Below are 27,696 nucleotides of genomic sequence, written 5' to 3' on the forward strand. Positions count from 1 at the left end.
TTCCTGCGACCCCCAAAAGTCCCCGACACGCCGGGTTCCCTCGAGGGGAACACCGAGGGTCCCGGCACCGCTTCCTCTGAGCCCCTTCTCCCCTCCTGATCGCGACAGGAGAGGCGATTCCCCTGCGTGGTCTGGAAGGGGTTCCCGGCCTTCCCGGCGCACCTCAGGATGAGGCCGGTCTCACGAGGAAATTCGAGACGAGCCACGTGGGTGGGGCCACATGCCGAACGCCCCCGATTCCCCAGTCCGCCCTTGAGAGGGACCCGAGGCCCGGACCCCTCTTCGAAGGCAACCCTCTGGGTGAAGGCACAACACGAAGGGGCACTGCCACCCCCGTGCATCGTCCGCAAAGACCCGCGGGTTCCACACACAGCTCGACAAGGGGCCTGAGACCCCCTGAGCAACTCGAGAGGCCAGCGGGGTTCCCTTCCTCAGACAAGACGAGGCCTGACTCTCCTGTCCCAACTCTGCAGGGACCCTGCAGTCGGAGTCCGAAACGGAGAGGAATTCTGAAGTTCCTGTCTCCCCTCGAGGTGAGGCCCTCTTCCATTGCACCAAACCCAGATCAGTCGCGAGAGGCCCCTCCCAACTCCACAGTATCCCTGAATTCTCAGAGGCACCTTGAGAATCTACCTGAGTTCACCGGCTCTAGTCCAGGGAACCCAGGGTTTCCTGCTGGGACCCGAGAAAGACCTTTAGAGTCCTTCGGCGCGTCTTGAGGCCCGATTCCCCTACCATGACTCGAGAGCAAAGACCCGCTCCCCATCGCCATGCGCATGGAGACCTGACTTCCCTGACTCCTGAAGAGAGTCTCCCTGAGCTCCCCGTCGTACCTCTTCGGAAACCCCATTCAGGCACCGCAGCTCGAGAAAACCCACGATACGCCCCCGTCATCACGAGATGAGGGACTTGTTTCCTGCCTGGCATGGAGAGCAAAACCGTGTCCTCTCTCCAGACTCCACAGGAGGCTTGACTCTCTTTAGGCCTCTCAGTTGGCTCCAAGAGATACCTGTCAGGACCTGAAGGGAGAGCAGAGTCCTTTGCTTCCCCTCGAGACGAGGCCTGACTCCCCGTGTGAGTCTGGAATGCAACCCCGAGTTCCTGTCACACCTGGAGAGGAAAACTCGGTCCTGGACACAAGCCTAGATGAGGTCTATTTTGCACTGCAGTTACTAGAGAGCAATCGCCAGCTCTCCCTCGCAAATCGAATGGAAGATTGGACTTCCCTGGGCCAATACAATTGGAAGCCTGAATTCGACATCGTAACTCGAGAATCCCGCCGAAACTCGAGAAAATCCACGTGGTTCCCCCATCAGCGCTAGATGAGGCCCTTGCCCACTACAGCGACTCAAGAGAAGTCCCACTTTCTGTCTTGAAGTGCGAAACGGTACTTGGCACCCTTGATGCAATCTCAAAATTCCCCGACATACCGGTCTCACTCGAAAGGAACACCGAGGTTCCCGGAACCACTTCATTTGAGCTCCTTCTCCCCTCGTGATCGCGACAGGAGTGTCGATTCCCCTGCTATGTCTGGAAGGGGTTCCCGACCTTTCCAGCGCGCCTAAGTATGAGGCAGGTCTCACGAGGAAATTCGAGACATAGCCTCGTGGGTGGTGCCACAAGCCGAAAGACCCCGATTCCCCGGTCTGCTCTTGATAAGAACGTGATGCCCTGACACTTTTACGAAGGAAAACCTGTGGATGAAAGCACAACACGAAGGGGCACTGACACCCCCGTGCATCGTCCAGGAAAACCCGCAGGTTAGAAACACAGTTCAACAAGTGGTCTGTCACCCCGTGAACAACTCGACAGGCAAGTGGAGTTCCATTCCTCCACACAAGACGAGACCTGATTTTCTGTACCAACTCTGCAGGGAAACTGCGATCCGAGTCAGTACCAGCGAAAGGAAACCCAGGAGAGGAAACATGAGGTTCCTGCCTCCGATCGAGATGAGGCTCTCATCCATTGCACCAAACCCAGTGGAGTCCAGAGAGACCCCTCCCAACTCCACAGTACCCCTGACTTCTCAGAGGCACCCGGAGAAGCTCCATGAGGTCACCGGCACATGTCGAGGGAACCCAGGGTTTCCTGCCACAATGGGAAAAAGACCTCGAGAGTCCTACTTCAACGTGTCTTGAAGCCCGAATCTGCTTCCATGGCTCTATAGAAATGACACGCACCCCCTCGCCACACACATGGAGACCTGACTTCCCTGGCGCCATAAGAGAGGCTCCCTGAGCTCCCTGTCGTACCTCGTGAGAAACCCCACACTGACGCCGCAGCTTGAGAAAACTCACCATACGCCCCTGTCATCGCGAGATGAGGGCCTTCTTTTCCTGCATGGCCTGGAGAGGAATCCCGAATCCTCTTTCCAAACTCCACAGGAGGCTTGACTCCCTTTAGGCCACTTAGTGGGCTCCAAGAGATACCCGTCGCGACTCGAGAGGAGAATTGAGTCCTTTGCTTCCCCTCGAGACAAGGCCTGACTCACCAGGTGGGTCTGGAATGCAACCCCGAGATCCCGGTCTCCCCTGGAGAGGAACATTAGGTCCTGGAAACAAGCCTAGATGAGGTCTCTTTTGCCCTTCTGTAACTCGAGAGCAATCCCCCGCTCTCCCTGACAACTCGAATGGAAGATTGGACTTCCCTGGGCCAACACAAGAGGAAGCCTGAATTCCCCTTCGTAACTCGAGAATCCCGCCGCAACTCGAGAAAAAGCACTTGGTTGCCTCGTCATCACAAGATGAGGCCCTTGCCCGCTACAGCTTCTCAACAAAAGTCCCACGTTCCGTCTTGAAGTGCAAAACGATACTTGACACCCTTGATGTGACCCCAAAAGTTCCCCGAAATATCGGTCTCACTCGAGGTGAACACCGAGGTTCCTGGCACCAGTTTATCTGAGCCCCTTCTCCCCTCCTGTTCGTGATAGGAGGGTCACTTCCCCTGCTTTGTTTGTAAGGGGTTCCCGACCTTCACGGGGCACTTCAGGATGAGGCCAGTCTCACGAGGAAATTCGAGACGTAGCTCGCGGGTGGTACCACATGCCAAAAGACTATGATTTCCCGGTACGCTCTTGATAAGAACCCGATGCCTGGACACCTCTTCGAAGGCAACCCTGTGGATGAAGGCACAACACAAAGGGGCACTGACACCCTCGTGCATCGTCCGGAAAAACCCGCAGGTTCCACATACAGCTCAACAAGTGGCTTGTCACCCCTGAAGAACTCGAGAGGCAAGTGGGGTTTCATTCCTCTACACAAGACGATGCCTGACTCTCCTGTACCAACTCTGCAGGGACTTTGCGATCCGAATCAGACCAGCGCCAGTGAAGTCACGAGAGGAACGCTGAGGTTCCTGCCTCCACTCGAGATTAGGACCTCTTCCATTGCACGAAACCCAGTGGAGTCCCGAGAGACGCGTCCCAGCTCCACAGTATCCCTGACTTCTCAGAGGCACCCTGAGAAGCTCCCTGAGGTCACCAGCACAATTCGAGTGAACCCAGGGTTTACTGCCGCCACCATAGAAAGAACTCAAGAGTCCTTCTTCAACGCATTTTGAGGCCTGATTCCCCTACCATGACTCGAGGGCAATGACGCGCTCCCTCTGCTACACTCATGAAGCCCTGACTTCCCTGGCGCCACACGAGAGGCTCCCTGAGCTCCCCGTCATACCTCGTGAGAAACCAAACACTGGCGCCACAGATAGAGAAAACCCACGAGACGCCCCCATTTTCGCGACATGACGGCCTTCTTTTCTAGCATGGCCTGGAGAGCAATCCCGAGTCCTCTCTCCAAACTCCACAGTAGGCTTGACTCCCTTTTGGTCACTCAGTGGATTCCAAGACATACCCGTCGCGACTCGAGAGGAGAGCGGAGTCTTTTCCTTCCCCTCAAGGCGAGGCCTGACTCCTCGGGTGTGTCTGATATGTGAACCGGAGATCCCTGTCGCCCCTGGAGAGAAACATTAGGTCCTGGACACAAGCCTAGATGAGGTCTCTTTTTTCCTGAAGTGACTCGAGAGCAATCCCCAATTCTCCCTCGCAACTCGAATGGAAGACTGGACTTCCCTGGGCCAACAGAAGGGGAAGCCTGAATTTCCCGTTGTAACTCAAGAATCCCGCCACAACTCGAGAAAAACCACGTCGTTCCCTCTTCATCGCAAGATGCGGCCATTGTCGCTACAGCGTCTCAAAAGAAGTCTTACGTTCCATCTTGAAGTGCGATACGGTACTTGGCACCTTTGATGCGACCCCAAAAGTTCCCCAACACACTGGTCTCACTTGAGTGGAACACCGAGGTTCCCGGCATCACCTCATCTGTGCCCCTTCTCCCCTCCTGATCGAGACAGGAGGGTCGATTCCCCTGCTTTGTCTGCAAGGGGTTCCGACCTTCCCGGCGCACCTCAGGATGAGGCCAGTCTCACTAGGAAATTCGAGACGTAGCCTGGTGGGTGGTGCCACATGCGGAAAGACCCCGATTTCCCGGTCCGCTCTTAATAAGAACCCGATGCCAGGACACCTCTTCGAAAGCAAACCTGTGGATGAATGCACAACACGAAGGGGTACTGACATCCTCATGCATAGTACGGAAAAACACGCAGATTCCAAACACAGATCGACAAGTGTCCTGTCATCCCTTGAAGAACTAGAGAGGCATGCGGAGTTCCGTTCCTCCACACAAGAGAAGGCCTGACTCTCCTTTCCCAACTCTGCAGGGACCGTGCGATCGGAGTCAGAAATGTAGATGAAACCTGACGTTCCTGCATCAACTCGAAATGAGGCCCTCTTCCATTGCGCCATACCCAGTGGAGTCCCGAGAGGCCCCTCCCAACTCCACAGTATCCCTGATTCTCAGAGGCACCCTCAGAAGCTCTCTGCGGTCACTGGCACAAGTCGAGTGAACCCAGGGTTTCCTGCTGCATTCTGAGAAAGACCTTGAGAGTCCTTCTTTACCTCGTCTTGAGGCCCAATACCCTACCATGACTGGAGAGCAATAACGCATTCCCCTCGCCACGCCCATTGAAACCTAACTTCCCTGGCGCCACACGAGAGGCTCCCTGCGCTCCCCGTCCTACCTCATGAAAACCCCACACTGGCACCGCCGCTCGAGAAAACTCACGAGACGCCCCCATCATCGTAAGATGAGGGCCTTCTTTTCCTACATGACCTAGAGAGCAATCCCGAGTCCACTCTCCAAACTCCACTGGAGGCCTGACTCCCTTTAGGCCACTCAGTAGCCTCCAAGAGATACACGTCGCTACTCTAGAGGAGAGCAGAGTCCGTTGCTTCCCCTCGAGCTGAGGCCTGACTACTTGGGTGAGTCTGGAATGGGATCCCGAGATCCGTGTTGCCCCTGTAGAGGAAAACTCAGTCCTGGACACAAGCCTAAATGAGGTCTTTTTTGTCCTGCATTGACTCAAGTGCAATCCCCAGCTCTCCCTCGCAACTCGAATGGATGATTGGACTTCCCTGGGCCAACACAAGAGGAAGCCTGTATTCCCCATTGTAATTCGAGAATCCCGCGGCAACTGGAGAAAAACAACGTGGCTCCTCCGTCATTGAAATATGAGGCCCCTTTCAGCTATAGCATCTCCAGGGAAGTCCCATGTTCCGTCTTGAAGTGTGAAACGGTACTTGGCACCCTTGATGCGACCCCCAAATTTCCCTGACACCCCGGTCTCACTCGAGGAGAACATGGAGGTTCCCAGCACCGCTTCAGCTGAGCCTCTTCTCCCCTCCTGATGGCGACAGGAGGGTCGATTCCCCTGCTTTGTCTGGAAGGGGTTCCCAGACTTCCCGGCGAACCTCAGGATGAGTCCAGTCTCACGAGGGAAGTCGAGACGTAGCCTCGTGGGTTGTGCCACATGCCGAAAGACCCCGATTTCCTGGTCCGCTATTGATAAGATCCCGATGCCTGGTCACCTCTTCGAAGGTAACCCTGTGGATGAAGGCACAACACGAAGGGGCACTGACACCCCTGTGCATCGTCCCCCAAAACTGCAGGTTCCACATACAACTCGACAGGTGGCCTGTCATCCCGTGAACAACTCGAGAGGCAAGCGGAGTTCCATTACTCCACACAAGACGAGGTCTGACTCTCCTGTCCCAACTCTGCAGGGACCCTGCTATCCGAGTCAGAAATGGAGAGGAACCCTGACGTTACTGCCTCAATCCGAGATTAGGTCCTCTTCAATTGCACCAGTCCCTGTGATGTCCCGAGAAGCCCCTCTCAACTCCACAGTATCCCTGACTTCTCAGAGGAACCCTGCTAAGCTCCCTGAGGTCATGGGCACAAGTCGAGGGAACCCAGGGTTTCCTGCCACACCCCGAGAAAGACCTCGAGAGTTCTTCTTCGAAGCGTCTTGAGGCTTGATTCCCCTACCATGACTCGAGAGCAATGAGGCGCTCCCCCACGCCACGTCCATAGAGACCTGACTTCCGTGGCACCACAGGAGTCTCCCTGAGCTCCCCGTCCTATCTCGTGAGAAACCCCAACCAGGCACTGCACCTTGAGAAAACCCACGAGACGCCCCTGTCATCGCGAGATGAGGGCCTTCTTTTCCTGCATGGCCTAGAGAGCAATCCCGAGTCCTCTCTCCAAACTCCACAGGAGGCTTAACTCCATTTAGGCCACTCTTGGGCTCCAAGGGATACCCGTCGCGACTCGAGAGGAGAGCGGAGTCCATTCATTCCCTTCGAGACGAGGCCTGACTCCCCGGGTGAGTCTGGAATGCAACCCCGAGATCCCTGTCGCCCCTGGAGAGAAAAACTCGGTCCTGGACACAAACCTAGATGAGCTCTATTTTGCCCTGCAGTGACTCGAGAGCAATCTCCAGCTCTCACTTGCAACTCGAATGGAAGATTGGACTTCCCTGGGCCAACACAAGAGGAAACCTGTATTCCCCATTGTAACTCAAGAATCCTGCCACAACTCGAGAAAAAACACGTGGGTCCCCCGTCAGTGCTAGATGAGGCCCTTGCCCACTACAGCATCTCAAGAGAAGTCCCAGGTTCCGTCTTGAAGTGCGAAACGGTACTTGGCACCCTTGATGCAACCAGAAAAGTTACCCGACTTTCACTCAAGGAGAGCACCGAGGTTCCCGGCACTACTTCATCTGAGCCCTTTCTCTCCTCCTGATCCCGAAAGTAGGGTTGATTCCCCTGCTTTGTTTGGAAAGGGTTCCCGGACTTTCCTGCGCGCCTCAGGATGAGGCCGGTCTCACGAGAAAATTCGAGACGTAGCCTAGTGGGTGGTGCAACATGCTGAAAGACCCCAATTTCCCGGTCCGCACTTGAGGAGAACACGATGCCCGGACACCTCTTCGAAGTCAACCCTGTGGATGAAGGCACAAAAGGAAGGAGCACTGACGCCCCCGTGCATCTCCGAAAAACCCGCAGGTTCCACACACATCACGAAAAGTGGTGTTATCCTTGAACAACTTGAGATGTAAGCGGAGTTCCATTCCTCCGCAGAACACGAGACCTGACACTCCTGAGCAAACTCAACAGGGACCCTGCGATCTGAGTCAGATCCGGCCTCCAGGAAGTTAGGAGCAGAACCCTGAGGTTCCTGCCTCAACTCGAGATGAGGCCCACTTCCATTGCACCAAACCCAGAGGAGTCCCGAGAGGCCTCTCCCAAATCCACAGTATCCCTGACTTCTCAGAGGCACCCTGAGACGCTCCCTGAGGTCACCGGCACAAGTCAAGCGAACCCAGGGTTTCCTGCCGCAACCCTAGAAAGACATCGAGAGTTCTTCTTCAACCCGTCATGAGGCCCGATTCCCCTACCCTGACTTGAGAGCAATGACGCGCTCCCCCTTGCCCCGCCCATGGAGACCTGACTTCCCTGTTGCCACACGAGAGGCTACCTGAACTCCCCGTCGTACCTCGTGAGAAATCCCACACTGGCGCCGCAGCTCGAGAAAACCCACGAGACGCCCCCGTCATCTCGAGATGCGGGCCTTCTTTTCCTGCATGGCCTGGAGAGCAATCCCGAGTCCTCTCTCCAAACTGAAGAGGAGGGTTGACTCCCTTTAGACCACTCAGTGGGCTCCAAGAGATACGCGTCGCAACTCGAGAGGATAGCTGAGTCCTTTGCTTCCCCTCGAGACGAGGCCTAACTCCCCGGGTGAGTCTGTAATGCAAACCCGAGATCCCTGTCGCCCTTGGAGAGGATCATTGGGTCCTGAACACAAGGCTAGATGAGGTCGCTTTTGCCCTGCAGTAACTCGAGAGCACTCCCTAGCTTTCCCTCGCAACCCGAATGGAAGATTGGACCTCCCTGGGCCAACACAAGAGGAAGCCTGAATTCCCAGTAGTAATTCGAGAATTCCGCCTCAACTTGAGAAAAACCACGTGGTTCCCCAGTCATTGCAAGATGAGGCCCTTGCCCGCTCCAGCGTCTCAAGAGTAGTCCCACGTTCTGTCTTCAAGTGCGAAATGATATTTGGCACCCTTAATGCTACCCCAAAAGTTCCCCGACATACGGGTCGCACTAGAGGGGAACACCGAGGTTCCTGGCACCACTTCATCTGAGCCCCTTCTCCCCTCCTGATCGTGAAAGGAGGATCAATTCCCCTGCTTTGTCTGCAAGGGGTTCCCGACCTTCTCCACGCACCTCAGATGAGGCTGTCTCACGAGGAAATTCGAGATGTAGCCTCGATGGTGGTGCCACATGCCGAAAGACCGCGATTTCCCGATCCGCTCTTGATAAGAACGCGATGCCCAGACACCTATTCGAAGATAGTGTGGATGAAGGCACAACACGAAGGGGCATTGACACCCCCGTGCATCGTCCGGAAAAGACCGCAGGTTACTCATACAGCTCAACAAGTGCCTGTCACCCAGTGAACAACTCGAGAGGCAAGCGGAGGTCCATTCCTGCACACAAGACAAGGCCTGACTCACCTCTCCCAACTATGCAGGGGGCTGCGATCGGAATCAGAAATGGAGAGGAACCCTGAGGTTCCTGCCTCCCCTCGAGATGAGGCCCCCTTCCATTTCACCAAACCCAGTGGAGTCCCGAGAGGTCTTTCCCAACTCCACAGTATCCCTGACTTCTCAGAGGCACCCGGAGAATCTCCCTGAGGTCACCAGCACAAGTCGAGGGAACCCAGGTATTCTTGCCAAGACCCGAGAGAGATCTTGAGAGTCCTTCAACGTGTCTAGAGGCCTGATTCCCCTACCATGACTTGAGAGCAATGACACGCTCCCCCTCGCCACACGCATCGAGACCTAACTTCCCTGGCGCCACACAAGAGGCTCCCTGAGCTCCCCGTCGTACCTCCTGAGAAACCAACACAGGCGCTGCAGCTCGGTAAAACCACCGAGACCACCCCCCCCGTCATCGAGAGATGAGGGCCTTCTTTTCCTGCATGTCCTGGAGTGCAATCCCGAGTCCTCTCTCCAAACTCCAGAGGAGGCTTGACTCCCTTTAGTCCACTCAGTGGGCTCCAAGAAATACCCGTCGCGACTCAAGAAGAGAGAGAAGTCCTTTGTTTCCCCTCGAGAGGACGCCTGACTCCTGGGTGAGTCTAGAATGCAACCCCAAGATCCCAGTCATCCCTTGAGAGGAACATTAGGTCCTAGACACAAGCCTGGATGAGGTTTCTTTTGCCCTGCAGTGACTCGAGCGCAACCCCCAGCTCTCCCTCGCAACTCGAATGGAAGATTGGGCTTCCCTGGGCCAACACAAGAGGAAGCCAGAAATCCCCTTCGTAACTCGAGAATCCCGCCGCAACTCGAGAAAAACCACGTGTTTCCAACGTCATCCCAAGATGAGGCCCTTGCTGCTATGGCGTCTCAAGAAAAGAACCACGTTCCGTCTTGAAGTGCGAAACGGTACTTTGCACCCTTGATGCAACACCAAATGTTCCCGGACACGCCGGTCTCACTCGACAGGAACACCGAGGTTCCCGCACCACTTCATCTGAGCACCTTCTCCCCTCCTGTTCGAGACAGGAGGGTCTATTCCCCTGCTTTGTTTGGAAGGGGTTCCCCACATTCCTGGCGCACCTCAGGATGAGGCCGGTCTCACGAGGAAATTCGAGACGTAGCGTCGTGGGTGGTGTCACATGCCAAAATACCCCGATTTCCCGGCCCACTCTTGAGAAGAACCCGATGCCCGGACACCTCTTCGAAGGCAACCCTGTGGATGAAGGCACAAAACGAAGGGTCACTGACACTCCCGTGCATCATTCGGTAAAAGCCGCAGGTTCCACACACAGCTCGACAAGAGGCCTGTCATCCCATGAACAACTCGAGAGGCAAGCAGAGTTCCATTCCTCCACTCAAGACGAGGCCTGACTCTCCGGTCCCAACTCTGAAGGGACCCTGCGATCGGAGTCCGAAATGGAGAGGAACCCTGAGGTTCCTGACTCCACTCGAGATGAGGCCCTCTTCCATTACACCAAAAACAGTGGAGGCCTGAGAGGCCCCTCCCAAATCCACAGTATCGCGACTTCTCAGAGGCACCCTTAGAAGCTCCCTGAGGTCACTGGCACAAGTCGAGGGAACACAGGGTTTCCTGGCGCAACCCGAGAAAGACCTCGAAAATTCTCCTTCAACGCATCTTGAATCCCGATTCCCCTACCATGACTCGAGAGCAATGACGCGTTCCCCTTCGCCACTCGCATGGAGACTTGACTTCCCTGGCGCCACACGAGAGGCTCCCTGAGCTCCCCGTCATACCTCGTGAGAAATCCCACACTGGCTCCCCAGCTCCAGAAAACCCACGAGACGCCTCCGTCATCGCGAGATGAAGGCCTTCTTTTCCTGCATGGCCTGGAGAGCAATCTCGAGGCCTCTCTTCAAACTCCACAGGAGCCCTGACTCCCTTTAGGCCACTCTGTGGGCTCCAAGAGATACCCGTTGGGACTCGAGAGGAGAGCGGAATTCTTTGCTTCCCCTATATACCAGGCCTGACTCCTCAGGTGAGTCTGGAATGCAACCCCGAGATCCCTGTCGCCCCTGGAGAGGAACATTAGGTCCTAGACACAAGCATAGATGAGGTCTCATTTGCCCTGAAGTGACTCGAGAGCAATCCCCTGCTCTCCCTCGCACCTCGAATGGAAGAATGGACTTCCCTGGGACAACACAAGAGGAAACCTGAATTCCCCGTCGTAATTCGAAAATCCCGCTGCAACTCGAGGAAAACCACGTGGTTCCCCCGTCATCGCAAGATGAGGCCCTTGCCAGCTACAGCGTCTCAGTAGAAGCCATACGTCCCATCTTGAAGTTTAAAACGATAATTGGCAACCTTGATGTTAGCACAAAAGTTCCCCGACACCCTGGTCTCACTCGAGGGGAACACCAAGGTTCGGTGCACCGCTTGTTCTGAGCCCCTTATCCCCTCCTGATCGCGACGGGAGGGTCGATTACCCTGCTTTGTCTGGAAGGGGTTCCGGACCCTCCCGGCGCACCTCAGGATGAGGCCGGTCTCACGAGGAAATTCGAGACGTAGCCTTGTGGTTGGTGCCACACGCCGAAAGACCCCGATTTCCCTGTCTGCTCTTGATAAGAACCCAATGCTAGGACACCTCTTCGAAGGCAATCCTGTGGACGAAGGCACAAAACGAAGGGGTCTGACACCCTCCTGCGTCATTGGAAAAGCCCGCAAGTTCCACATACAGATCGACAAGTGGCCTGTCACCCCGTGAACAACTCGAGAGGCAAGAGGAGTTAAATTCCTCCACACAAGACGAGGCCTGACTCTCCTGTCCCAACTCTGCATGGACACTGAGATCCGATTCAGAAATGGAGAGGAACCATGAGGTTCCTGCCTCAACTCGAGATAAGGCCCTCTTCTACTGCACCAAACCCAGTGGAGTTCGGAGCGGCCCCTCCCAACTGCACAGTATCCCTGACTTCTCAGAGGCACCCTGAAAAGCTCCCTGAGGTCACGGGCATAAGTCGACGGAACCCAGGGTTTCCTGCCGTAACCTGAGAAAAAGCTCGCGAGTCCTTCTTCACGCGTCTTGAGGCCCGATTCCCCTACCATGACTGGAGAAAAATGACGCGCTCCCCCTCGCCACGCGCATGAAGATCTGACTTCCCCGGCACCACATGAGAGGCTCCCTGAGCTCCCCATCGTACCTCGTGAGAAACCCCACACTGGCGCCGCAGCTCGAGAAAACCCACGAGACGCCCCTGTCATGGTGAAATGAGGGCCTTCTTTCCTGCATGACCTGAAGAGCAATCCCGAATCCTCTCTCCAAACTCCAAAGGAGGCTTGACTCCCTTTAGGTCACTCAGTGGGCTCCAAGAGATACCCGTCGATACTCAGGAGGAGAGCGGTGTCCTTTGCTTCCCCTCGAGATGAGGCCTGACTACGAGGGTGAGTCTGGAATGCAACCCTGGATCCCTGTCGCCCCTGGAGAGGAACCTTAGGTCCTGGACAAAAGCCTAGATGAGGTCTCTTTGGCCCTGCAGTGACTCAAGCGCAACCCCTAGCTTTCCCTTGCAACTCGAATGGAAGATTGGCCTTTCTGAGCCAACACAAGAGGAAGCCTGAATTTCCAGTTGTAATTTGAGAAACCCGCCGCAACTCGAGAAAAATCACATGGTTCCCCGTATTGCAAGATGAGGCCCTTGCCCCCTACAGCGTCTCAAGAGAAGTCTCACATTCCGTCTTGAAGGGCAAAACAGTACTTGGCACCCTTAATGCGACCCCAAAAGTTCCCCTATATACCGATCTCACTAGAGGGGACACTGAAGTTTCCGGCACCACTTCATCTGAGGCCTTTCTCCTCTCCTGATCGCGATAGGAGGGTCGATTCCACTGCTTTGTCTCGAAGGGATTCCCGACCTTCCCGGCACACCTCAGGATGAGGCCGGTCTCACGAGGAAATTCGAGAGGTAGCCTCGAGGGCCATACTACATGCCGAAAGACCCCGATTCCATGGTCCACTTTTGATCAAAACCAGACTCCTGGACACCTCTTCGAAGGCAAGCCTGTGGATGAAGGCACAACACGTAGGGGCACTGACACCCCGTGCATCTTCCAGAAAAACCCGCAGGTTCCTCACACAGCTCCACAAGTGGTCTGTCACCTCGTGAACAACTCGAGAAGCAAGCGGAGTTCCATTCCTCCACACAAGACGATGCCTGACTCTCCTGTCACAACTCTAGGGACCTTGCGCACCGAGTCAGAAATGGAGAGGAAGCCTGAGGTTCCTGCCTCCACTCAAGATGAGGCCCTTTTCCATTGCCACAAAACCAGTGGAGTCCCGAGAGGCCCGTCCCAAATCCACAGTATGCCTGACTTCTCAGAGGCACCCTGAGAAGCTCCCTAAGGTCCCCAGCAGAAGTCGACGGAACCCAGGGTTTCCTGCCGCAACCCGAGAAAGACCTTGAGAGTCCTGCTTTAACGTGTCTTGAGGCCCGATTCCCGTATCATATCTCGAGAGCAATGACGCGCTCCCCCTTGCCATGCGCATGGAGACCTGAATTCCCTGGTGCCACACGAAAGGCTCCCTGAGCTTCCCGTCGCACCTCGTCAGAAACCGCACACTGGCACCGTAGCTCGAGAAAACCAACAAGACGCCCCTGTCATTGCGAGATGAGGGTCTTCTTTTCCTGCATGGCCTGGAGAGCAATCCTGAGTCCTCTCTCCAAACTCCACAGGGGGCTTGACTCCCTTTAGGCCACTCAGTGGGCTCCAAGAGACACCTGTGGTGACTCAAGAGGAGAGCGGGGTCCTTTGCTTCCCCTCGAGTCGAGCTCTGACTCCCAGGATGCGTCTGGAATGCAACCCCGAGATCGCTGTCGGCCCTGGAGAGGAATATTAGGTCCTGGACACAAGCCTAGATGAGGTCTCTTTTGCCCTGCAGTGACTCAAGAGCAAACCCCAGCTCTCCCTCGAAACTCGAATGGAAGATTGGACTTCCCTGGGCCAACACAAGAGGAAGCCTGAATTCCCCATCGTAACTTGAGAATCCCGCCGCACCTTGAGAAAAACCACGTGATTCCCCCGTCATCCCAAGATGAGGCCCTTGCCCTCTACAGCGTGTCAAGAGAAGCCCCAAGTCCGTATTGAAGTGCAAAACGGTACTTGGCACCCTCGAAGTGACCCCAAAAGTTTCCCGGCACACCGGTCCCACTCGAGGGGAACACCGAGGTTCCCGGCACGACTTCAACTGAGCCCTTTCACTCCTCCTGATCGCGACAAGATGGTCGATTCCCCTGCTTTGTCTGGAAGGGGTTCCCGATCTTCATGGCGCACCTCAGGATGACACCAGTCTAACGAAGAAATTCGAGACGTAGCCTCATGGATGGTGCCACGTTCTGAAAGACCCCGATTTCCTGCTCTGCTATTGATAAGAACCCGATGTCCGGACACCTCTTTGAAGGCAACCCTGTGGATGAAGGCACAACACGAAGGGGCACTGACCCCCTCATGCATCTTACGGAAAAAACCGAAGGTTCCACTCACAGCTCGACAAATGGTCTGTTATCCTGTGAACAACTCGAGAGGCAAGTGGAGTTCCATTCCTCCACACAAGACGAGGCCTGACTCTCCTGTCCCAACTCTTCAGGGACCCTGTGGTCGGAGTTTTAAATGGAGAGGAACCCTTAGGTTCCTGCCTCAACTCGAGATGAGAACCTTTGCCATTGCACCAAACCCAGTGGAGTTCCGAGAGCGCCTCCCAAGTCCACAGTATGCCTGACTTCTCAGAGGCACCCTGAGAAGCTCCCTGAGGTCACCGGTACAAGTCGAGGGAACCCAGGGTTTCCTGCCGCAACCTGAGAAAGACCTCGAGACTCCTTCTTCAACGCGTCTTGAGTCCCGATTTCCCTACCATGACTCGAGAGCATTTATGGGCTCCTCCTCATCACACGCATAGACACCTGACTTTCCTGGCGCCACACGAGAGGCTCCCTGAGCTCCCCGTCGTACCTCGTGAGAAAACTCATACTTGCGCTCCAACTCGAGAAAACCCACAAGACGCCCCCGTCATTGAGAGCTGAGGGCCTTCTTTCCTGTATGGCCTGGAGAGCAATCCCGAGTCCTCTCTCCAACTCCACAGGAGGCTTGACTCCCTGGAGGCCACTCAGTGGGCTCCAAGAGATACCTATCGCGACCCAGGAGGATATCAGAATCCTTTGCTTCCCCTCGAGCCGAGGCCTGACTCACTGGGTGAGTCTGGAATGCGTCCCCGTGATCCCTATCGCCCCTGGAGAGGAACATTAGGTCCTGGACACAAGCCTAGATGAGGTCTATTTTGACCTGCCGTGACTCGAGAGCAATTCCCACCCAGCTCTCCCTGGCAACTCGAATGGAAGAATGGACTTCCCTGGGCCAACAGAAGAGGAAGCCTGAATTCCCCGTCGTAAGTCAACAATCCCATCGCAACTCAAAAAAAACCACGTGGTTTCCCCTTCATCACAAGATGAGGCCCTTGCCCGCCACAGCGTCTCAAGAGAAGTCCCACGTTTCATCTTGAAGTTTGAAACAGTATTTGGCAAGCTTCGTGAGACCCCAAAAGTTCCCTGACATACCGGTCTCACTCGAGGGGAACACCGAGGTTCCCGGCACCACTTCATCTGAGCCCCTTCTCCCCTCCTGATCGCAACAGTAGGGTCGATTAACCTGCTTTGTCTGGAAGGCTTTCCCGACCTTCCAGGGGCACCTCAGCATGAGGCCCGTCTCACGAGGAAATTCGAGACGTAGCCTCGTGTGTGGTGCCGCATTCCAAAAGACCCCGATTTCCTGGTCTGCTCTTGATAAGAACCCGATGCCCGCACACCACTTCGAAGGCAACCCTGTGGATGAAAGCACATCACGAAGGGGCACTGACACCCCCTTGCATTGTCTGGAAAAAACCGCAGGTTCCACACACAGCTCGACAAGTGGCCTGTCACTCCTTGAACAACTCGAGAGGCAAGCGGAGTTCCATTCCTCCACACAAGACGAGGCCTGACTCTCCTGTCCCAACTCTGCAGGGACCCTGCAATCTGAGTCAGAAATGGAGAGGAACCCTGAGGTTCCTTCCTGATCTCGAGATTAGGCCCTCTTCCATTGCAGCAAACCCAGTGGAGTCCCGAGAGGCCTCTCCCAGCTCCATAGTATCCCTGACTTCTCAGAGGCACCCTGAGAAGCTACCTGAGGTCACAGGCACAAGTCGAGGGAACCCAGGGTTTCCTGCCGCAACCCGAGAAAGACCTCGAGCGTCCTTTTTCATTGCGTTGAGCCCTGATTCCACTACCATGACTCGAGAGCAATGACGTGCATCCCCTCGCCACTCGTATGGAGACTTGACTTCCCTGACACCACACGAGAGGCTCCCTGAGCTCCCGGTCGTACCTTGTGAGAAACCCCACACTGGCACCCCAGCTCCAGAAAAACCACCAGACTCCCCCGACATCGCGAGATGAGGGCCTTCTTTTCCTGCATGGCCTGGAGAGCAATCCCGCGTGCTCTCTCCAAACTCCACAAGAGAGGAGCCAAGATTGCTGAGGAGTAGGACGGGGAGAACTCTTTCCCCCCCAAACAATTTCATCAAAAGAGCATTTAAACATCGAGTAAATTCCACAATACAACTTATGAATGCTGCCAGAGGACATCAGGCACCCAGAAAAGAACCCAACTCTTGGAAAGTAGGTAGGAAAAAGTATAAAAGACAAAAAAAGAGACAAAAGAGGGAGGGAGGGATTTCCGTCCCGGGAAGATAGTCTTAAAAAGAGAAAAGTTTCCAAACACCAGGAAAGCTTTTCACTGCCAAATCTTTGCCAAGCTTTGGAAGCACAAAGGGCAACATAAGGGGGATAAAAATAAATAAACAATTAAAACTCGCAGATTGCAAGCCCTACGGTAACTCCCCCAGCCGCGAAGCAGTGCAGACGCCTGCTCACACCATTAGCAAGCAGGGGCTGGGCAGGGAGGCGCAGCGCGGGCTGCATCGCTTAGAGTAAAAATCTGGCCTGAATACCCTGAGCGCTATCTGAACGAAATAACTTGGGCTAGCAAACCAGACTCTGGGATATCTACCACGCAAAAAGCCAGCCCTAACCTAAGACACCGCCAGGCCCGCGCACGGAACAAAGGACTGAACAGAGATAGCCGGCTGCAGACCTTCCCCCTCTGGTGACAGGCAGCCAGAGCCGGAAGGGGGCAATCTTAGCCCCAGAGAGACATTATCTATAAAACTGTAAGCAGCCTTCTTTGCTAACTAAAACTTCTTGGGGATCTGGACGGTCAACATCTGCCTGAGAAGGTGCGCCTGTTTTACACCCAGATAACTGAGTGGCGGGGAGGCGATAAGTCACAACATTGGCGCTCGCCAAACACCTCATCACCTGAGCTGCTCGGACCTGGGAAGAGCACAAAACGTAGGCCCAAGCGAGTCTGTGCCTCTGAGGACTACCCGAGTGCCTAAACCTGAGCGGCTTGGACCTGGGAGGTGCATGCAGCCCAGGGCCAGCCTCGGATTGTTCCCGGTGGAACAACCTAGAGCCCGAGCAGTGTGGGCAGGGAGGCTACACGTGCCGTGAGCGGGGGCAGACCCAGTGTGGCTGAGGCACTGCGAGCGCACGCCAGTGTTATTTGTTTGCAGCATCACTCCCTCCCTCCCTCCCCACAGCGCAACTGAACAAGTGAGCCTAAAAAAAAAAAGTGTCCTCCACCGTCCCCTTTGTGTCAGGGCGTAAACCAGACACTGAAGAGACCAGCAAACAAAAGAAGCTATAACAGAGGGAAACGCCTTGGAAGCTACAGGCAATAGATTAAAACCCTGTGGTTACTAGGACTACATAGGAAGGCGCCTATAGATCTTGAGAAATATAAGTCGGACCAAGGAACTAGCCAAAAATGAACCAAACCCACGATACTCACAACAAAACCAGAGAAAGTCCTAGATATATTTTTATGATCATTCTTACTTTTTTTTAATTTTCTTAATTTTAAGTTCTCTATTGTTCATTTAATTTTCACTTTTATAACCTATTACTTTGCAAAAAAAAGACCCTATTTTTTTCTTCTTCAGCAAACTTCATATATATATATATATATATATATATATATATATAATAATTTTTTGACCTTGTTTTTTTGTTTTGTTTTTTTTCTTCTTTTCTTTAACATTGCATTTTTGAAATTCCAAACTGTACTCTAGATTTTTAATTTATGCTTTTTGATATTTGATATCAATTTTGTACCTGTAGTTTCTTTATAATTTTTGCGACATTGCTTGTTTTTGTTTGTTTGTTTTCTCTTTAGTTTTCTTCTTCCTTTTTTTTAACATTGTATTTTTGAAATTCCAAACTCTACTCTAGATTTTTAATTTTTGCTTTTTGGTATTAGTTATCAATTTTGTACCTGTATTTTCTTGATAATTTTTGCGACCTTGTTTGTTTTTCTTTGTTCGTTTTTTCTCTCTTTCTTTTCCTTCTTCTTTTCTTTAACATCGTATTTTTGAAATTCCAAACTCTACTCTAGATTTTTAATTTTTGCTTTTATGTATTTGTTACCAATTTTGTACCTTTAAGAACCCAATCTTCAGTACCCATTTTTCACTAGGGAGCGAGATTACTGGCTTGACTGCTCTCTCTCCCTTTGGACTCTCCTTTTTCTCCACCAGGTCGCCTGTGTCTCCTCCCTAACCCCTCTCTACTCTACCCAACTCTGTGAATTTCTGTGTATTCCAGACGGTGGAGAACACTTAGGGAACTGATTACTGGCTGGATCTGTCTCCCTCCTTTTCATTCCCCCCTTTTATCCTTCTGGCCACCTCTGTCTCCTTCCTCCTTCTTCTCATCTCTGTATAACTCTGTGAACATCTCTGAGCGGTCCAGTTGTGGAGTGCACATAAGGAAGTGACTACTGGCCAGCCCACTCTCTCCACTATTGATTCCACCTCATCTCATTTGGGTCACCTCTAACTCCCTCCTCCCTCTTCTCTTCTCCATGTAACGCTGTGAACCTTTCTGACTGGCCCTCACAGTAGAGAAACTTTTCTTCTTTAACGTAGATGTTTTATCAATGGTGCTGTATAGAAGGAGAAGTTTTGAAACTACTGTAAAAGTAAGACAGATAACTGGAAGCAGGAGGCTTAAGTCCAAACCCTGACTCCAGGGAACTCCTGACTCCAAGGAACATTAATTGACAGGAGCTCATCAAATGCCTCCATACCGACACTGAAATCAAGCACCACACAAGGGCCAACAAGTTCCAGGGCAAGACATACCAAGCAAATTCTCCAGCAACAAAGGAACGCAGCCCTGAGCTTCAAGATACAGGCTGCCCAAAGTCACCCCAAAACCACAAACATCTCATAACTCATTACTGGACACTTCATTGCACTCCAGAGAGAAGAAATACAGCTCCACCCACCAGAACACGGACACAAGCTTCCCTAACCAGGAAACCTTGACAAGACACCTGTACAAACCCACACACAGCGAGGAAATGCCACAGTAAAGAACTCCACAAACTGCCAGAATACAGAAAGGACACCCCAAACTCAGCAATTTAAACAAGATGAGACAGAGGAATACCCAGCAGATAAAGGAACAGGATAAATGCCCACCAAACCAAACAAAAGAGGAAGAGATAGGGAATCTACCTGATAAAGAATTCCGAGTAAGGAGAGTGAAATGGATCTAAAATCTTGAAATTAAAATGGAATCACAGATAAATAGCCTGGAGACAAGGATTGAGAAGATGCAAGAAAGGTTTAACAAGGACCTAGAAGAAATAAAAAAAGAGTCAATATATAATGAATAATGCAATAAATGAAATTAAAAACACTCTGGAGGCAACACATAGTAGAATAACAGAGGCAGAAGATAGGATTAGTGAATTCGAAGATAGAATGGTAGAAATAAATGAATCAGAGAGGATAAATGAAAAACGAATTAAAAGAAATGAGCACAATCTCAGAGACCTCCAGGACAATATTAAACGCTACAACATTCGAATCATAGGGGTCCCAGAAGAAGAAGACAAAAAGAAAGACCGTGAGAAAATACTTGAGGAGATAATAGTTGAAAACTTCCCTAAAATGGGGAAGGAAATACTCACTCAAGTCCAAGAAACCCAGAGAGTCCCAAACAGGATAAAGCCAAGGCGAAACCCCCCAAGACACATATTAATCACATTAACAAAAATCAAACACAAAGAACAAATATGAAAAGCAGCAAGGGAAAAACAACAAATAACACACAAGGGAATTGCCATAAGGATAACAGCTGATCTTTCAATAGAAACTCTTCAAGCAAGGAGGGAATGGCAAGACATACTTAAAATGATGAAAGAAAATAACCTACAGCCCAGATTATTGTACCCAGCAAGGATCTCATTCAAGTATGAAGGAGAAATCAAAAGCTTTTCAGACAAGCAAAAGCTGAGAGAATTCTGCACCACCAAACCAGCTCTCCAACAAATACTAAACAGGAAACACAAAAACGGTGTATAAATTCAAACTCCAAACAATAAAGTAAATGGCAATGGGATCATACTTATCAGTAATTACCTTAAACGTAAATGGGTTGAATGCTCCAACCAAAAGACAAAGACTGGCTGAATGGATACAAAAACAAGACCCCTACATATGTTGTCTACAAGAGATCCACCTCAAAACAGGGGATACATACAGACTGAAAGTGAAGGGCTGGAAAAAGATTTTCCATGCAAATAGGGACCAAAAGAAAGCAGGAGTAGCGATACTCATGTCAGATAAAATAGACTTTAAAACAAAGGCTGTGAAAAGAGACAAAGAAGGTCACTACATAATGATCAAAGGATCAATCCAAGAAGAAGATATAACAATTATAAATATATATGCACCCAACGTGGGAGCACCACAGTATGTAAGACAAATGCTAACAAGTATGAAAGGAGAAATTAACACTAACACAATAATAGTTGGAGATTTTAATACCCCACTCACACCTATGGATAGATCAACTAAACAGAAATTTAACAAGGAAACACAAACTTTAAATGATACAATAGACCAGTTAGACCTAATTGATATCTATAGGACATTTCATCCCAAAACAATGAATTTCAACTTTTTCTAAAGTGCACATGGAACCTTCTCCAGGATAGATCACATCCTGGGCCATAAAGCTAGCATTGGTAAATTCAAAAAAATAGAAATCATTCCAAGCATCTTTTCTGACCACAATGCAGTAAGATTAGATCTCAATTACAGGAGAAAAACTATTAAAAATTCCAACATATGGAGGCTGAACAACACGCTGCTGAATAACCAACAAATCACAGAAGAAATCAAAAAAGAAATCAAAATTTGCATAGAAACGGATGAAAATGAAACCACAACCACCCAAAACTTGTGGGACACGGTAAAAGCAGTCCTAAGGGGAAAGTTCATAGCAATACAGGCACACCTCAAGAAACAAGAAAAAAGTCAAATAAATAAACTAACTCTACACCTAAAGCAACTAGAAAAGGAAGAAATGAAGAACCCCAGGGTTAGTAGAAGGAAAGAAATCTTAAAAATTAGAGCAGAAATAAATGCAAAAGAAACAAAAGAGACCATAGCAAAAATCAACAAAACCAAAAGCTGGTTCTTTGAAACGATAAATAAAATTGACAAACCATTAGCCAGACTCATCAAGAAACAAAGGGAGAAAAATCAAATCAATAAAATTAGAAATGAAAATGGAGAGATCACAACAGAAAACACAGAAATACAAAGGATCATAAGAGACTACTATCAACAATTATATGCCAATAAAATGGACAACGTGGAAGAAATGGACAAATTCTTAGAAAAGTACAACTTTCCAAAACTGGACCAGGGAAGAAATAGAAAATCTTAACAGACCCATCACAAGCACGGAAATGGAAACTGTAACCAAAAATCTTCCAGCCAACAAAAGCCCAGGTCCAGACGGCTTCACAGCTGAATTCTACGAAAAATTTAGAGAAGAGCTAACACCTATCCTGCTCAAACTCTTCCAGAAAATTGCAGAGGAAGGTAAACTTCCAAACTCATTCTATGAGGCCACCATCAGCCTAATACCAAAACCTGCCAAAGATCCCACAAAAAAAGAAAACTACAGGGCAATATCACTGATGACATAGATGCAAAAATCCTTAACAAAATTCTAGCAATCAGAATCCAACAACACATTAAAAAGATCATACACCATGACCAAGTGGGCTTTATCCCAGGGATGCAAGGATTCTTCAATATCCGCAAATCAATCAATGTAATACACCACCTTAACAAATTGAAAAATAAAAACCATATGATTTTCTCAATAGATGCAGAGAAAGCCTTTGACAAAATGCAACATCCATTTATGATAAAAACTCTCCAGAAAGCAGGAATAGAAGGAACATACCTCAACATAATCAAAGCTATATATGACAAACCCACAGCAAACATTATCCTCAATGGTGAAAAATTGAAAGCTTTTCCTCTAAAGTCAGGAACTAGACAAGGGTGCCCACTTTCACCATTACTATTCAACATAGCTTTGGAAGTTTTGGCCACAGCAATCAGAGCAGAAAAAGAAACAAAAGGAATCCAAATTGGAAAAGAAGAAGTAAAACTCTCACTGTTTGCAGATGACATGATCCTCTACATAGAAAACCCTAAAGACTCCACCAGAAAATCACTAGAACTAGTCAAGGACTATAGTAAAGTTGCAGGATATAAAATCAACACACAGAAATCCCTTGAATTCCTATACACTAATAATGAGAAAACAGAAAGAGAAATTAAGGAAACAATTTCATTCACCATTGCAACGGAAAGAATAAAATACTTAGGAATATACCTACCTAAAGAAACTAAAGACCTATATATAGAAAACTATAAAACACTGGTGAAAGAAATCAAAGAGGACACTAATAGGTGGAGAAATATACCATGTTCATGGATTGGAAGAATCAATATAGTGAAAATGACTATATTACCCAAGGCAATTTATAGATTCAATGCAATCCCTATCAAGCTACCAACAGTATTCTTCACAGAGCTAGAACAAATAATTTCACAATTTGTATGGAAATACAAAAAACCTTGAATAGCCAAAGCGATCTTGAGAAAGAAGAACGGAACTGGAGGAATCAACCTACCTGATTTCAGGCTCCGCTACAAAGCCACAGTTATCAAGACAGTATGGTACTGGCACAAAGACAGAAATATAGATTAGTGGAACAAAATAGAAAGCCCAGAGATAAATCCACACACATATGGACACCTTATCTTTGACAAAGGAGGCAAAAATATACAATGGATTAAAGACAATCTCTTTAACAAGTGGTGCTGGGAAATCTGGTCAACCACTTGTAAAAGAATGAAACTAGAACACTTTCTAACACAATACACAAAAATAAACTCAAAATGGATTAAAGATCTAAACGTAAGACCAGAAACTATAAAACTCCTAGAGGAGAACATAGGCAAAACACTCTCTGAAATACATCACAGCAGGATCCTCTATGACCCACCTCCCAGAATATTGGAAATAAAAACAAAAATAAACAAATGGGACCTAATTAACCTTAAAAGCTTCTGCACATCAAAGCAAACTATTAGCAAGGTGAAAAGACAGCCTTCGGAATGGGAGAAAATAATAGGAAATGAAGCAACTGACAAACACCTAATCTCAAAAATATACAAGCAACACCTACAGCTCAACTCCAGAAAAATAGATGACCCAATCAAAAAATGGGCCAAAGAACTAAATAGACGTTTCTCTAAAGAAGACATACAGATGGCTAACAAACACATGAAAAGATGCTCAAAATCACTCATTATCATAGAAATGCAAATCAAAACCACTATGAGGTACCATTTCACGCCAGTCAGAATGGCTGCAATCCAAAAGTCTACAAATAATAAATGCTGGAGAGGGTGTGGAGAAAAGGGAACCCTCTTACACTGTTGGTGGGAATGCAAACTAGTACAGCCACTATAGAGAACAGTGTGGAGATTCCTTAAAAAACTGGAAATAGAACTGCCTTATGATCCAGCAATCCCACTGCTGGGCATACACACTGAGGAAACCAGAAGGGAAAGAGACACGTGTACCCCAATGTTCATCGCAGCACTGTTTCTAATAGCCAGGACATGGAAGCAACCTAGATGTCCATCAGCAGATGAATGGATAAGAAAGCTGTGGTACATATACACAATGGAGTATTACTCCGCCATTAAAAAGAATAGAATGAATCAGTTCTAATGAGGTGGATGAAACTGGAGCCTATTATACAGAGTGAAGTAAGCCAGAAAGAAAAACACCAATACAGTATACTAACGCATATATAGGGAACTTTGAAAGACGGTAACAATAACCCTGAGTACGAGACAGCAAAAGAGACACTGATGTATAGAAGAGTCTTATGGACTCTGTGGGAGAGGGAGAAGGTGGGAAGATTTGGGAGAATGGCATTGAAACATGTAAAATATCATGTATGAAAAGAGTTGCCAGTCCAGGTTTGATGCATGACACTGGATGCTTGGGGCTAGTGCACTGGGACGACCCAGAGGGATGCTATGGGGGGGAGGAGGGAGGAGGGTTCAGGATGGGGAGCACATGTATACCTGAGGCGGATTCATTTTGATATTTGGAAAAACTAATACAATTATGTAAAGTTTAAAAATAAAATAAAATTAAAAAAAAAATCCACAGGAGGCTTGACTCCCTTTAGGCCACTCAGTGGTCTCCAAGAAATACCCGTCGGGACTCGAGAGCAGAGCAGAGTCCTTTCCTTCCTCTCGAGATGAGGCCTGACTCCTCGGGTGCATCTAAAATGCAACCCCGAGATCTCTGTCGCCCCTGGAGAGGAACATTAGGTCCTGGACACAAGCTTAGATGAGGTCTCTTTTGCCCTGAAGTGACTCGAGAGCAATCCCTAGCTCTCTCTCGCAACTCCAATGGAAGATTGGACTTCCCTGGACCAACACAAGAGGAAGCCTGAATTCCCCATCGTAACTCGAGAATCCCGCCGAAACTCGAGAAAAACCACATGGTTACCCTGTCATCGCAAGATGAGGCCCTTGCCCGCTACAGCGTCTAAAGAGAAGTCCCAGGTTTCTTCTTGAAGTGTTTTCACACTTCAAGTGTGAAAACGTGGCACCCTTGATGCAATTCCAAAAGTTCCCCGACACCCTGGTCTCTCTCGAGGGGAACACCGAGGTTCCCGGTATGACTTCATCTGAGCCACTTCTCCCCTCCTGATTGCGACTGGAGGGTCGACTCCCGTGCTTTGTCTGGAAGGGGTTCCCAACCTTCCCGGCGCACCTCAGGATGAGGCCGGTCTAACGAGAATATTTGAGACGTAGCTTCATGGGTGGTAACACATGCTGAAAGACCCCGATTCCCCGGTCCACTCTTGATAAGAACCCGATGCCCGGACACCTCTTGAAAGGCAACCCTGTGGAAGAAGGCACAACTCGAAGGGGCACTGACACCCTCGTGCATCGTCCGGAAAAACCCGCAGATTCCAAACACAGTTCGACAAGTTGCCTGTCACCCTGTGAATAACTCGAGAGGCAAGCGGAGTTCCATTCCTCCTTACAAGACGAGGCCTGACTCTCCTGTCCCAACTCTGCAGGGACCCTGCGATCAGAGTCAGAAATGGAGACGAGCCCTGAGGTTCCTGCCTCCACTCGAGATGAGGCCCTCTTCTATTGCACCAAACCCAGTGGAGTCCCGAGAGGGCCCTCCCAACTCCAGGGTATCCTTGACTTCTCAGAGGCACACTGAGAAGCTCCCTGAGGCCACCGGCACTAGTCGAGGGAACCCAGGGTTTACTGCCGTGACCCAAGAAACACCTTGAAAGTCCTTCTTTAACGGTTCTTGAGGCCCGATACACCTTCCATGACTCTAGAGCAATGACGCGCTCCCCCTCGCAATGCGCATGGAGACCTGACTTCCCAAGCACCACATGAGAGGCTCCCTGAGCTCCCCGTAGTACCTCATGAGAAACCCCACACTGGCGCTGCAGCTCGAGAAAACCCACGAGACGCCCCCTTCATCGCGAGATGATGGCCTTCTTTTCCTGCATGGCCTGGAGAGCAATCACGAGTCCTCTCTCCAAACTCCACAGGAGGCTTGACTCCCTTTAGGCCACTCAGTGGGCTCCAAGAGATACCCGTCGCAACTCGAGAGGAGAGCGGAGTCCTTCGCTTCCCCTCGAGACAAGGACTGACTCCCCGGGTGCATCAGGAAAGCAACCCCGAGATCCCTGTCCCCCCTGGAGACGAACATTATGTCCTGGACACAAGCCTAGATAAGGTCTCTTTTGCCCTGCAGTAACTCAAGCGCAATCCCTAGCTCTCCCTCGCAACTCGAATGGAAGACTGGACTTCCCTGGGCCAACACAAGAGGAAGCCTGAATTTCCTGACCTAACTCGAGAATCCCGCCACAACTCGAGAAAAACGACGTGGTTAACCCGTCACCACAAGATGAGGCCCTTGCCAGCTACAGCGTCTCAAGAGAAGTCTCACGTTCCGTCTTGAAGTTTGAAACGGTACTTAGCACCTTTGATGCGACCCCAAAAGTTCCCCGACATCCCAGTTTTACTCGAGGGGAACATCGAGGTTCCCGGCACCACTTCATCTGAGCCCCTTCTCCCCTCCTGATCGGGACAAGAGGGTCGATTCACTTGCTTTGTCTGAAAGGGTTACCGACCTTCCTGGTGCACTTCAGGTTGAGGTCCGTCTCAAGAAGAAATTCGAGACGTAGGCTTGTGGGTGGTGCCACATGCCGAAAGACACTGATTTCCTGGTCTGCTCTTGATAAGAATCTGAAGGCTGGATACCTCTTCGAAGGCAACCCTGTGTATGAAGGCAAAAAACGAAGGGGAACTGACACCCCCATGCATCGTCCGGATAAAACCGCAGGTTCCACACACAGCTCGACAAGTGGCCTGTTATCCGGTGAACAACTTGAGAGTCCAGTGGAGTTCCATTCCTCCACACAAGACGAGGCCTGACTCTCCTGTCCTAACTCTGTAGGGACTCTGTGTTCAGAGTCAGAAATGGAGAGTAACCCTGAGGTTCCTGCTTCAAATCGAGATGAGGCCCTCTTCTGACAAGGTCCAGCCTCGGCTGGTCCAGGGTTTTCGAAGGGGAGACAGAGTAGGCGACCTATTGATTTATTTATCGAAGATATAAAGAGTAATAGAATGAGGATAGCTCAGTAGGAAAATTTAGTGGAGAAAAGAAGCTGAGTAGCTTGGTTTATGCGGAAAATCAGTATAACCCGTGACACCAGTTTAGCTCTGACCACGGAGGCCGCAGGCTCCCTCTCGAATAGCGAAAAGTGCCCCACCTTAGACACCTTCTCAAGTGGTCTTCGAAGCCCAGGCAAATAAATGGTCGCAGAGGATATCCGCGCTCCAGATGGACACTCATCTGAAAATTGAGGGGAAGAATGACATTAGGAGACTAAGCATTGGCAATCAAGGCCCGTAGCTTTATTTTCAACAGGGGTCTTTATACCCTAAGTTACACATAGAGGATAATGGGGATGCAAAGACAGCAGCCTTTGATCCTTATCAAAAACCAGAGTTTCTGTCCTGCAAATGTATCGTATACAAATGGTTTAGGTGATTTACATCATCTTCTAGCCAGAAGACCTATTAACATTTTATGATTCTTGACAAAGACTTATCAACCGTAAGACTTATTTTCTCTAAGAGTAATTATTTTAAGGTTTGGCCCCATCTTTCGAAGATAAAATTGCATTCCTATAGGGCAGATGTGTAATGG

The sequence above is a fragment of the Bubalus kerabau genome, chromosome 15, assembly GCF_029407905.1.
Source record: "Bubalus kerabau isolate K-KA32 ecotype Philippines breed swamp buffalo chromosome 15, PCC_UOA_SB_1v2, whole genome shotgun sequence".
NCBI lineage: Eukaryota > Metazoa > Chordata > Mammalia > Artiodactyla > Bovidae > Bubalus > Bubalus kerabau.